Raw genomic sequence first — 13,106 nt, forward strand, 5'->3', positions numbered from 1 at the left:
AGGTCAAGGAATGGTGAGAGATGAACATGTCAAAGTAAAAACTGTTTCCATTTGTACTGAATCTTTTTTGAATTTCTTCAGTATCATGACTTTCTAAGAAATGCAGAAATAAACATCAGCCTACAGAAAAGTTGAACTTCACACATCAGTGAACATAGATGTATCTACTGCCAAACAATGTCATTAAGAAGCCTGAAGAAGTAAATACATGGCATTTCTATGAGACATATTTTTTTATCTTTATTTAAATTCAAACCTGTCATCTAAATGCCTTTATTAAGCCAAGACCTGGGCTACATCACGCAGCTGGTAAATTAAGTGTACATATAAGAATATATCTAATTCTTCAATTTATGAAGTCCACAATTTCAGCATAAAAGAGGATTTTTAAAAAGGATCCCAAAATATTTGTAAATGGCCAGGAAACTGTTGCTACTACTCCTGAGTTCAAATAGCTTGCTGAGCATTCTTGCCTCCGCAGCTCATTAGTAAAAGTACTATAACACCCAGCAGAAAAGAATAATTAGCAAATCAATTAATTAAGACCCTATCAGCACTCCCCTTGCCACCCCCAATCACATCTTTGTTGTAAATAAGCTTTCTTGCCTACATTAAAGACATTAGCTCCCTGTATGTAAATAATAATGTCCTTTAATTTAAACTGATTAAATATCAGAGAGCAAGTTTCAATCCCCTTTCTGATCCAGCTAGGACACTGAAAACAAAGAACATTACTGTCTTACTTAACCTGGCAAATTCAACACAACTGCATACACTTCTTAAATCATTAATTTCCAGATTTACCTTCCCTCCTGAGGACATTGCCAGAATGCTATCTTTAGTTCTAACACTGCACACACACACACACACACACATATCGTAATTGAAGAAACCACCGATTTCCTTCCCCCAAAGTTCCAGGAAGCTATTGTATCTGTGGACCAATTTCTATTTGCCAACTGTTCTCCAGAGCTTCTAACGGAAAATAAAATGTACTAGGAGCTATTACCCAAATGATAGTCAAGAACACATCTCCAAGTGTCTCCTCCCTTCAGAGGAAAAAAAATATGTTTGTGTATTTAAGACATACACATTTATGACCTTGTTAAAGCCTGAAGTATTTAAAGCCCCCCAATCTCTTGAAGCGAAATGTTTGAAGGAATCTCTCTCAAGTTAGCTAGACCCTTTGCAATATTCAGCTCTTCTTTTGGCTCCTCTAATTATCCCTTTTAACTTAATGCTGGTTGTTTTCCTATCTCTTCACGTCTTTCCTCATACCACATTGTTTACAGTTGGGACACACACACACACACACACACACACGTTTATATTCCTTCACTTTGTATTCCCTTCCCCCACTTAGGGTGGAGGGTTTTCAGGTTTGGGGGATTTGGGCTTTTTAAAATCATTTCCTTCTTTAGTCTAAACAAGATGAATTATCAATATAATCTCCAACAATTTAACTATTTCCCACTCCTCAACTTTTGGTCTTATTATAACAGAAAAAGAGATTTGCCTCAACCAAGAGTCCCATATGAATCATTTCTTCATGCTGGGGGGCCGGCACCAGGAGGGTCTTCTTTTCCTCTGATTTGGATCCAAGGCAGATATCCTACATCGCCCAAAAAGCAGCTGAGACAAGGCAGAGCCCGAACACCTCCCCACACCCTGAGCTTTCTCCTTTCAGTTCTTGTTCCTCACAAGTACCTCCCAGAAGGCTAGATTATTTTGTCAGAGAAGCTCCAGGCTGCCTAAAACCCAAACAGGATAAAAGCTCTAGCAAGGTTTATGTAACCGATACGTATTTTCCTCATTACAACCAGCCCAAAAAACCATGTCCCCTTCCTGCCCCTCAGATGATGCCCTTCACTTCCTGCCCAGGTCAGAGCCCCTGGCTGGAGCTCCCCCCAGGGCGCAACTTCCTGCTGCCTTAGCCCCTCTCCACTTCCTGTGACCTCCGTGCCAGTCCTCCCCATGGGTCCCAGGCTCCTCAGCTTGTCACATCATCGGTTTACTCTTGCTGGCTCCTTACTCCTGCACCTACCTCCTGGACCAGTTCTGTGCCCACTCACCAGCCTCACGTATCCCTAAAACCACCTTTTCACAGCCATCATTCAGTAGCTAACGCAGGTCAGAACCTTTTAATATCCTGTTGACTCTGGTTTGCTCTGCTAGCTTACTGGTGAAAACCACTGCCACCTTCAGGATTCTGTGTCTTTTGAAGGCGTAGCATCTCACACTTAATTAGGAATATTTTGTACCTGAATCGTGCTGTTTATCAACTATGAGCCCTGCCTTTGTTTTGGGGTTTTGTCCGGGTTTCTTTTTTCAACCCTGAGCAAGGTGACCCGTACCAGCTACCTCCCCTGACTCCCCAGGCTAGAGTTAGTGCCTCTAGTCATTCTAGCTCATGACACCTTGTACCACCTGTTGTATTCATGATCAGTGTAACAAAGTGTTTCCCTAATTATCTGTTTAACAGTTTTCCCCCTGCAACCTGTAAACTTTATGAGACCAGAAAAAAGCCAGATGTTCCTCCTCAAGCTGCCTTCTTTTCTTTCCAGTCTGCCTTCCTCACCGTCTGCTGCCAGCACAAACACAGGTCTTGGCACTATTGCAGGGTCAATAAATACATACTGAATGTACCACAAAGAAAAAAAAAGGAAGAAATGGTAACTATGAGTGGTGATTAATATGTTAATTAGCTTAAGTGTGGTGAATATTTCACAGTGTAGATACACCAAATTATCACATCATACACCTTGAATATTACACTTTTTGTCAATACTTCAATTATATTTCAATAAAGCTCGAAAGAAAAAATACATATTTAGTGGATGAATGAACGAATGATACAGTACCCCTTCTGCCATCCCCACTCTTCTCCTTTCAGTGCCACACCTGGTTCTTACCCCCCACCAGGTAGTAAGTTGGCCCTGGAAGGACGGGCAACCCATGTGCCCTGCCCTTGGTTGAGTATGTGGCTCACACCTCCGAGGTCCTTCCTGGAACAGCACTTAGAGGACAGGCACAGTGATTACACTCTAGTTTAACTGCAATAATTCATCTTTTTAAAAATATTTTCTATAAAAAAAAATCCCTTCATAAATGCTCTGTCTCTATGTTGGTACATTATGTAACCTGACATCTCTGGGCTCTGTGGTGACAGGTTTTGACATACATACAGGAAATTCCTCTTCAAACATGACTAGAAGTTGGCAAAAGTCTGCTTTTCTGCACCACTTTGCAAAAGCCACTAATGTGGGGTGGGTTGCCCAATAATAAATTATTCAGATCATAAATCTATAGAAATTAGTTCATCATGATCAATACGATCTAAGTGAATTGGTGTGTGGCATTCAATTTTCATAATATAATTAGTTTTGAAATATTCAAATTAAGGAGACTAAGATCATCATGAAAAGTACTGAGTCTTCTGATTTCTAAGTAGGAGAATTCTGCCTTTTAGTCTCTTATATTAATAAACCTAAATTGTGTTCTTTTCCCACTTAGTTAAAAATTCCCTTTTTTAAATTAAGTCATGTCTTACTAGAGTAACTAAAGCCCTCACTGTTGAAAAATATTCAAAGAATGATGAAAAGTCTGCTACGGTCATTGCTGATGAATTTAAGCTGTCTCATCATAAGAAAATAGATTTTTTTCAATAATTGTATCATAAGTTGGCAGTTTTGAAAACTGTCCCCTCTAAACCACAAAGAGCTTTGCTTAAACTGATACATTTTCTTTCTAATTAGAAACTCCAGATCATCACACTATTCATATGTCCAACATAAGTTATGTCATTTCCTTAAAGTTATTTTTGTGTTCTGCACTTGCCAAGATAATATGTTGTCTCCTATTTTCAAATTCTTCTGTGCTTGGAGAAGTGTGTTCACATAGCTCATGAAAAATATACTCAGTGACTCCTTGTTGTTTTAATGTTTAACGTAGCGTTTCTCAGCCTGGGCACTGTGGTCACTTGGACCAGGTAATTCCTCTGGGACTGGAGGGGCGAGCTGTCCTCTGTAGTGCAGGGCGCATCCCTGGACTCTACCCCCTTGACTCCAGTAGTACTTCCCAGTTGTGACAGCCAAAAAGCCTCCAGACATTGCCAAATTATCCACGGTGGAGAACTATGATTTTAAAGTGTTTCCTTCCAGATAAAAAGACATGATTAAATCATTATTTTTATTTCTCTTTATTCTTTGCCAGTAATACTGATAACCATTCACTGAACAATATTTAAAACCTCCAGGAAAATTTTGCCACCGCTGAAACAAATGGAAGAATATATTTCATACAGAAACTGACTTTTTTCCTTCTTCCTTATTATCCAGGTAATTTTGTCTCTTGCCCCAAACCTTGCTTTGTCAGGGAGACCTGGGACTTGCTGCTAAACAAAGGGAGCTTCTGTAAATGGACTAATAGCCTAGAGCAGTGTAGTGCCCTGATGAAGAACATGTCATGTTAGCATCAGACTGCCTGGGCACCTCTCTTGGCTTAATCTTTCTCACCTGGAAAATGGGAACAATGACAATAGCCAGATTTGATCAGACTTGTGGTGACACGCAAGAAGCACTCAAAACAATAACAGACCTACAGTGTGTGCTGACTTATCAATTAGCTGTTACTAGTTAGCTATCATTAAGTAATTTTCCAGATTACCTAGAGATTTGCTATTTTCACCCTGGCTGCTGTAGCAAAACTTTCTAATCAATTAGCATAAAACTCTCAGTTCCTGAGTTATGGGGGCTCGGTGGGCTGGCTTCACAGCAGCACTCTATACATGAATCGCTCTGCAGATCTAACTCTAGGGGCATACTCCCCACGTTTTTTTAAGATGATGGGAATTGATTTTTATCTTTAATTTTTGCTTACAAATAACTCATCTGTTATGAGAAAAATAACAAGCTCCAAAGGGAAAATGCAGACACCAGTCTGTTCCCACACTACCTTGAATCAAAGAATAAGAATTATCTACCACCAATAAGCTTAAGGAGAAACACCCTGCAGGTTGTAATTTGAAGTCAGATGATAAATTGAGGTCTCATGCTATCCACTGTGGTGTCCTTCTAAAATTCAGAGTTAATACCATCTCATTACTCTGTCATATTAGTCAGGACTCTTTCTGATGCAAGTGACTGAAACCCAAATAAAACTAGTTTAAGAAAAAAGAGGGGCATTGACTGGCTCTTGAACTTAGAAGTCCTGGGGCATGTTGGCTCTGGATGTAGCTGGATAGGTCTCAAGTCTTGTCATTAGTTGTCTCTGTCTCCAGGCTCTGCTTCTCTCTGTTATGCTGGATTGATTCTCTCCAAGTGAGAATTCGTCTCTTATCAAAATGAAGGATAACAAGGAAAAACATGTTGAGAAGCCCAAAGCGATGGCTACTACAGTAGATACCATCCTTGTTATACACATGATTGTTCATAAAGAAATGGGTTAAACAGAGACCTACTCCCTTCAGAAATCCAAATTTTACCCATTATTCAGAGTCCAGGAAAACTTCTGCTTCTGCCATGAAACCTTCTCTGATAAACTGGCCCATAGTGATGGCTAATTTATCCAAAGGTGAAACATGTATTATCTACCTGTTTATTCTGCAAAATAGCATTCATTGCTTTATATTAACTTAACATCTCTACAGATATTTTTTGCAGAATAGAATGCACTGCTCTGTATTAACTTTACATGTATAAAAATAAAAACACACACTTTATATCTTTTTTACAACCACAGTTACTTTTACCAACTCAATTCTTTTCTACAGCCACCATTATTTATTCTCATTATGAAAGTTTCACCTACTTCAAGTTCTACGTAGCAGACTGAACACTCATATTTACTGTAGATTCTCTCTATCTCCACTGCCTTCTGCCCATATGTTGGTAAAAGGATTTTGTTTAGGGCATAAGCACACAGGGGCAAAGGGGAAGCAAAAGCAACAAAATATGGGAGGCTGGAAAGTCAATGGTACTGACTTAGCAAAGCCAAGGAACTAAAACAGCTTTGGGAGAAGCTCAGAAGGAAGCTGGTTTGTGCCAAAGAACCCCAGAGAGACAGGAATGAGAGTCTACATACTTCTAAAAGTGGGAGTTCAGGGAGGCTGAAAACAGAATGCTTGACTGAGTGTCCCTATAAAAGCACTTCATCCCAGAACTTTCTCTACCCAATGAAGCAGAGCAGCTGTCTCTCCGCAGCCCAGCAGAAAACCAAGCTTCCTCTTTGAGAAGGTGAAGCTGAGGGACCCAGGCATCAAAGTCATCAGGCCCAGGGGGGTCAAGGACATACTATCAAGATCAAGGACACCAGGCCCAGCTAGGGTGGGGGAGTGGTCAGCACATATGAATCCGTGCAACTCCAACTCTAACCACTGCAACAATAATGATGACAATATAATTCTCATCTCCTGAGCATTCATTACATACCAGCCACTGTGCTAAGCATTATACATGCATAATCTCACATCTAATCCTCTAAATCCTATGAGGTGAGTACTATTTTGACTTTAAAGTACTTCAAAAGGTAAGTGAAAACACAATTTATAGGGTTAAGGAACTGATCAAAGACCTCACAACTAAGAAGTGGCAAAGCCCAAGTCTGGACCCTGAACTACTATATGATTCCCCATTTAGCAATTAATCTGTTCTTGTATTCATCCAACAAACATTTGCTATATGGCAGGGGCTAATTCATCAAGACTTATAAAGATAAATATGACATATGGTTCTATTCCCTTATAAGCAACCCTTCAACTCTTTTGTATCCCCTCCATCCCCAAGAAGCTCTCCGTATAAAGAGGGAAACAAATCAATGAACAGATGTAACTGGCATACTGAGCAAGTAGGTCTCCCAACGGGGCTGGAGTGGGGAGTCTGTAATTCCTCTCAGCTAGGGCTCTTACTTTGTTCTGTAGACTCTATCTTCCCTATATGGAAAGTGAATGAAATCTTGGGCAGATTCCATAACTCTCGAACATTCTTAGTGCAAAGTCCCTCTGTCTCTGTTAGTCACAAAAACAGTCTCATTTTAGTTCAGTAATCTGAACCTCATTCAAAGTTAAAACTTCTCGGCTCCCTGGGCCAGGCCTGCCTCAGGCTGGGGAGCAAACAGAGGGGAAGAAGGGGTCCAGTGAACTTCTCCTCTGTCTCCCTGCCTGGTGCTCCTCTTCTGTCCCCTCCCAATACTATCTCTGGTTCCTCCAAGTCATAGGGAAAAGAGACAGATAAATAGGAGGTTTCCTAACTCTTCAGTGTTCCTCTGACCTGGGAGCAGCGCTCTCTGGCCTTAAAGGGTGTAGAGCTGACTGCTCCTATGACGGAGATTTCTAGTGGGAGCATCAGAGGTACTCCCACTGGGGGTTCTGAATAGCCCCCTTGACAGGGCAATGCCTTCTGGCTTCTAATTCTTCTCTCCGCCTCTGGCCATGCAGAGCCACAACCCCTCCACTGGAGTCACTGCCCTCTTCCGGCTATCTTCTTGGACAGAATTCTAAAGTGGTTCCAGGCTGTTGCATTGCAGTGAGTCCCATGCCTGGTCAATGCGAAACACTTAAACACTCTTGCCAGTCATCATGGATGAAAGTGAACCTTATTCCCTGCAAAAACCTGTCTCTCTCTCTGCTCTGCCAGCAGGGACGTGGCCCCATTCCCAGGCCCATGACCTCAGAGTTCTCAGGCACAGAACCAATGACTATCCCCTTGCTCTCACACACCATGGGATTTCTGTTTTTCTCCTTGGACGGTCCTGTGGAAGTGCTCTTGCTATACTTGCGGGGAGAGGGAAGTCCTTCCCTCCACTCCCTCACTGCAGTCTGGGAGAGAGAACCACGCAGCACACACTGTCAGTGCTCCTGGGAGAAATCATCCCTCCCCCGCAACCCTTCAGCAATTCTGCATCCTGAAGTAGATCGTGAGCTCACAAAATTGGCTTTAGAGCATCTCCTTTACGAGCTCACACATACGGTCTAGCATTCTACTCTGAAATATGGTAGTACTTAGCTGTTTTTTCCATCTCAAGCTTTGGGGGTCTTAGTGGAAACTGAGACATAAAAAGAAAGCTCCATTTTGACAAATATCAACAAAGTGTTTTGACAAGTGCTATAATAGCATGAAAGCAGAGACGGACCTCTCTTTTTCCTGGAGGAATTGGAAACGCTTCCACAGAAAAGGTGATATTTGAATCTTTCCAGGCAGAAGGTGTATTACAGGCAAAAGTGTGAAGATACATAAGGGAAGCTCGCTGAAGAATGAGGAACAGTGAGCACATAGCATGTGTGCTGGGTAACAATGGGCGATGAACCTCAAAACCCAGATCACAGAGGTGTCATATACCATGTGAGAGAGTTTGGCCTTCCGCTGAGTACAAAAGGGAGTCACTGAAGGGGGTCTGGTAGAAGAGAGGTCTGAGCAGTTCAAATAACCTGGGAGCCCATGTGAAGGCTAAGCTGGAGGGAAGAGAGACAGGACGGTAGAGCAGGCAGGAGGGACTACAGTGGAGACAGGAGGAGAGGTAGCTCTCAGGCCTCCTGCTTGATTATTTGCATATATTTTGACTTCCACAGCATTATGCTTACAGAGACAACTCATGTTTATGCTTAATTTTCCACTGAGGTCATACTCTATTTTTAGAAATGCATTCTAGGCAAAATATATATAAAGTGCAGAGTAATGCCTCCAGACACAGGACTTTATCACCCCTGAGAAAAGAAAACATTTGTGGTCTTGTTTCTGATTGTATTCATCCTTATCAAAAGTCATGAGAATTATTTTGTAAGTCAAACAAGGTAGATAAGTCTGTCACACAGCAACAACTTTCCAGACAAACAAAATTAGATATAATCACCAACATCTGAATCGCACTCACGAATTCTTTGCTCGCATGTTCTTGTTTTTTAATAGATTATTTGGAAATAATCTTATCCTTGATGCTACTTGTTTCTTCCAGACTCTACCACGCACATGGACAATTACTGTTTTCATGGAAATGTGGAACTTGGTGTCTTCTGAAAAGTAATAGCTAACCCATATAAATCCAGGCTAGGCCATCCAATTTGGTTCCGTTTTGAACAATTCCACTTCAATTGTTCCCCACCTCAAGGATAAGAGGATTATTTCCTCAACATTACTCTCTCACCCTTGTATTTCCTTAATTGGTTTCCCTATTGCCTATAATATCAACCTTTACCAAACATTATGATAATCCTATTTAAGTTTTCAATGGGATTATGAGATTTTTCTTAATTAAACATGAAGCAAATTTCAGTACTGAAATCTCACTAGAAAACACAGAGGCTTCTTGTTGAACAGTTTCTAAATGTCCTTCCCCTTACCAGTCATGATTGCAGATCAGTATCAACCACAGAAAAAAAACCATTGGTCACATGACTGAGATACCCCAGAGAGGGGCTCCCAAGTCCACTATTGTCCTGTAGGAAGTTCCCACCATGAGGCTCAAGCACTGCTTTCCTAACCCCACACCTTGCCCAGGCTCCTTGCAGGCCAGTCGGTGGCACCTTCATCTAAGCCCTGCATCAGACCCAGTGCATTGTAGGCCTTTAGCAAATGTGGATTAAATTGTTTCATTCAATTTTATGTAATGACAACCCAACCTCTTAGAAACCAGGTCACAAAGATTCTGGAGGGTTTTCTTTTTTCTTTTAGTTTGCTCCACAAGCAATTGTTTTACTGATTTTACAATAAAAATTAAATAAAGAAGAATCATTCACAGAAGGAAGTAGAGCTTCAGTGATTGAAGGCCACTTCACGTATCTCCCTAGCTGTGCTTTGGTCTTCTACTGAGTAGCTACAACTTTAGCTTTAAATAAAGCGAGAGGGAGAGGAAGAAGGTTAGACATACTGGGTCGTAAGCTACAGAAAGCATTTCTTAAGATTACTAATTTGGGTGCAGTACAGGATCAATTCAGTTACTTGGGAAGGTCTGCTTTGGAGAAGACACCTAGGAAGGGCAAAGGGGCGTAGCTTCTAACCTGTTGGGACTGACTTTCATAGAAGAGGTCTAAACCATCTCGTCCTCCATTATTCCATTTATAACTTAAAAGCAGAATAAATTGCTGCTCATTAATGTGTTGAAAATATTCGTTTTAATGTTTATATTAATTTTTGGCAAATATGACAGAGTAGGGTTTAATTTTATGTTTTTACATAATTCCAAGTATCCTTATATAATCAATAAACTGTATACGGTTATGGCGCTTTCATAGCACTTGGGGCATGATTTTACTCTGTTAAATTATTTTAGAGGATTGCAGCTGTAGCTTTGTCTTTTTGACATGCTATTGATCCTGAGTATATTTTATCTGATACTGAGTCCTTGGTCAGCTTTTAATTACAACATTGTCCTAGAGAAGAAAATGTTCCGTTTTATGGAAGACGTGATTTCTAAGAACACAATGTGGCAAAAAAGAAAAATAAAATCTAGGAACCCATATTTATGGCTACAGTCAAAATGGTAACAGGAAACGTCTTAGAAAGGAAACTGGCTAGCAGATTGTAAGATGGATAATCAGCAAGGGCTTTCCAGAGAAAATAGGCTTCAATCTGTTATTTGAAGGAAAGGAAATAAAGACAAGATAACACTGCAGGTGGTTAGTTATTGTTGTTTAACATCGTTAAGTTTAGGCCAAGTCACTCTTCTCTACCTAACCCAGTTACCCACACCAGGTAAGAGAACAGTCAAGACATAGACAATGAACGTGTTTGTTTTCCTTTATAACATAACAAATTGTTATTGCTTGCCTACCATGACCCAGGCACTACCCTGGATATTGGAGAATATAAAAATCATCATAATTTGGTTTTTATACTCAAAAGACTCACAACCCAATAGGGCAGACAGACCAGTAGATAGTGCAGTAAGGGAAATGCTTAATAGAGGTGGTGTTGGAGCACAAAGAAGCAGATAGCAAACATACGTCTGTGGGCACAAAGGAGGCTCCTCGAGAAGTATGAAAGGATGGAGATGGAGACATCTAAAAAGAGGCTCCACACATCTTGTTAGGCCTGCCAAGGGTGGCAGCCTCTCCCAAACAGGGGCAGCCTCAGCCCATCTTGCCACCCTGACACATGGAAGGGGAACAGAGCATTCATCCTAAAGATGCCACCCTGCAGAGGAGAAGGCTCAAAGCCACTGTGTCTCCTCCCCCGAGGCCCCCAGTCCCTAGCACCATTGCCCACTGGATATCCCTGGTGATCCCATTGGTGCAGACCTGTCTCCAAGCCTCTCCTCTGAAACTAAGAGGAAACAATGAGCTCCTTCTAAGACTTAGCAGGTGGGGTGTGAGTACATGTGATGTTTGGAGAAGTCACAATATTTTACCCCACACAGATCTTTGGAAATAATGGGGTAGAGTGCAAGTTAGGACCCCTTCTCAACACCGCATCAGTGTCCCAGCCTCCCATTTCCTCTCCAGTTCACTCTTCTGTGATGTGGCCCAAAGAAGCTTTTTCTCTACCTTTATTCTTTTGAAATTATTTTTCTTATATACTAAGATCAACACTTTTCATACTTACCCAAGAATCTGATGCCTTCATTCCCTGGCTCTGCATTCCCTTCCCCACTTCTGGGTGGTCCAATTAGGGACAGGGCTGTGCAGAGGTCCACAGGATAGAGGGAGAATGTTTTTTTTTAATCTATTAATAGTTCATCCTTATTATACTTACGGTGTTTGTTGTCAACCAGAGAGGCAGTTGCTGTTGTCTAAAAATGCAACTGAAGAAAACTTTTAACCACATGGTTGAAAATTCAAAACTGAACAATTAGATCCACACCTGAGATACATCATGCATTAAACAAGCTTTCTCTGGGGTTACCTAAAAAACTAAACACCAATTGCAATCAGAGAGAAAAAGAGTTCCAAAGCCCAAATTTTCTTTTCATGTATTGTATAGATGACTTTGTTAACGTGCATTCTGATACCTGAATTTATATACCACATGCTGTGTGGGTTTATAAGTGCACAGGCTGATGATTTGTATATCCATAGTATCAAGAGTTTCTTGTTTCTATCATATATTACAGGTATGCTTATATTATGGAATATATACAATCTCTTTGCTTTCTATTCATTTAAGCAAATTTCCCTAATTGAAACTAATTAAATTCAACCTAATTTTCCATCTTAGCAGTAACTGAACAATCTTCTGCATATTTCTCAATGATAAGAAAGGAGTCTTTTTTGGCAGTGATCCTGAGTAGTGGCCACACACAACATAAATATTCCCTGGTGGCCCCCCACTTTGGGAGCAGATCTCTAATACAGAAACCCAGTATTTACATAGCTGCTGCCACATAGCCACCAAAACTGCTTTTAAGCAACTGCTCTTCTTTGCTGCTTCCCTCTCTTTCCCCAAGCTCTAAATGGTGTGTAGGAGTGCTCCAGGGTTCAGTGCTCTGACCCCTTTTTTATGAATTTATCTATCTATCTAAGTAATCTCATTTAGCCTCGGGCCTTTTAAGATCACACACTGAAAACTCCAGCCCCAACCTTTCTTCTAAACATGTCACATTCATATCTAGCCACTTGCTTAAAATCCTTACTCGGAGGTAGCTCAAATTTAAAATACACAAAATACATCTCTTACTTTCATTTTACAATTCTCTGCTGTGATATACAAACATGCACACACACACACACACACACACACACACACACACACACACCAAACACACTTCCTACAATATTCCTCACTCGGAGATGAAGGGCAACTTCATTCAGCCAGTTCTTGCAATTTCTCAAGCTGAAAACCTGGGACTCATCATTGACTCTTCCCTTTCTCTCCTGTGTAACTATAAACATGATCCAAAGTCCTTTTGCCCTTACCTCCTCACCTCCACCATCACCCTGTCCCAGGCCACCACTGCCTCTCAACTGGATTGTTACACGAGCTGTCTAATGGCCTCCTTGCCTCCACAATTCTGGTCCCACAGCATCTTCTCTGCAGACTAGTCAGTGAATTTCTTGAAATGTGAAGTTGGATCAGGCCAGTTCTTTGCTTGTGATACTCCAATGCTTTCCTACTTCACACAGAAAAGAATCCAAATCATTTACCATAATTTACAGAACCACACACGTTCTGCCTCACCTT

The 13,106-nt window shown here is 41.0% G+C and overlaps 1 long non-coding RNA gene across 5 annotated transcripts in view; it reads right to left on the reverse strand.

The window, feature by feature from the left end:
• Window positions 1–3,503: 3,503 nt before the first annotated feature.
• The window catches only part of LOC118919488 (uncharacterized), a 63,498-nt gene continuing 53,895 nt past the window's right edge, over window positions 3,504–13,106 (reverse strand). For 2 of the 5 annotated variants that reach the window (XR_008992084.1, XR_008992082.1), the window contains one exon: window positions 9,996–13,038. This is a non-coding gene — a long non-coding RNA (uncharacterized LOC118919488). Of the gene's footprint in view, window positions 5,333–9,995; window positions 13,039–13,106 lie in introns of those variants that run through there. The other 3 variants (XR_008992085.1, XR_008992086.1, XR_008992083.1) reach the window with 3 other exon arrangements.

Source organism: Manis pentadactyla, chromosome 10 (genome assembly GCF_030020395.1).
Source record: "Manis pentadactyla isolate mManPen7 chromosome 10, mManPen7.hap1, whole genome shotgun sequence".
Lineage (NCBI taxonomy): Eukaryota > Metazoa > Chordata > Mammalia > Pholidota > Manidae > Manis > Manis pentadactyla.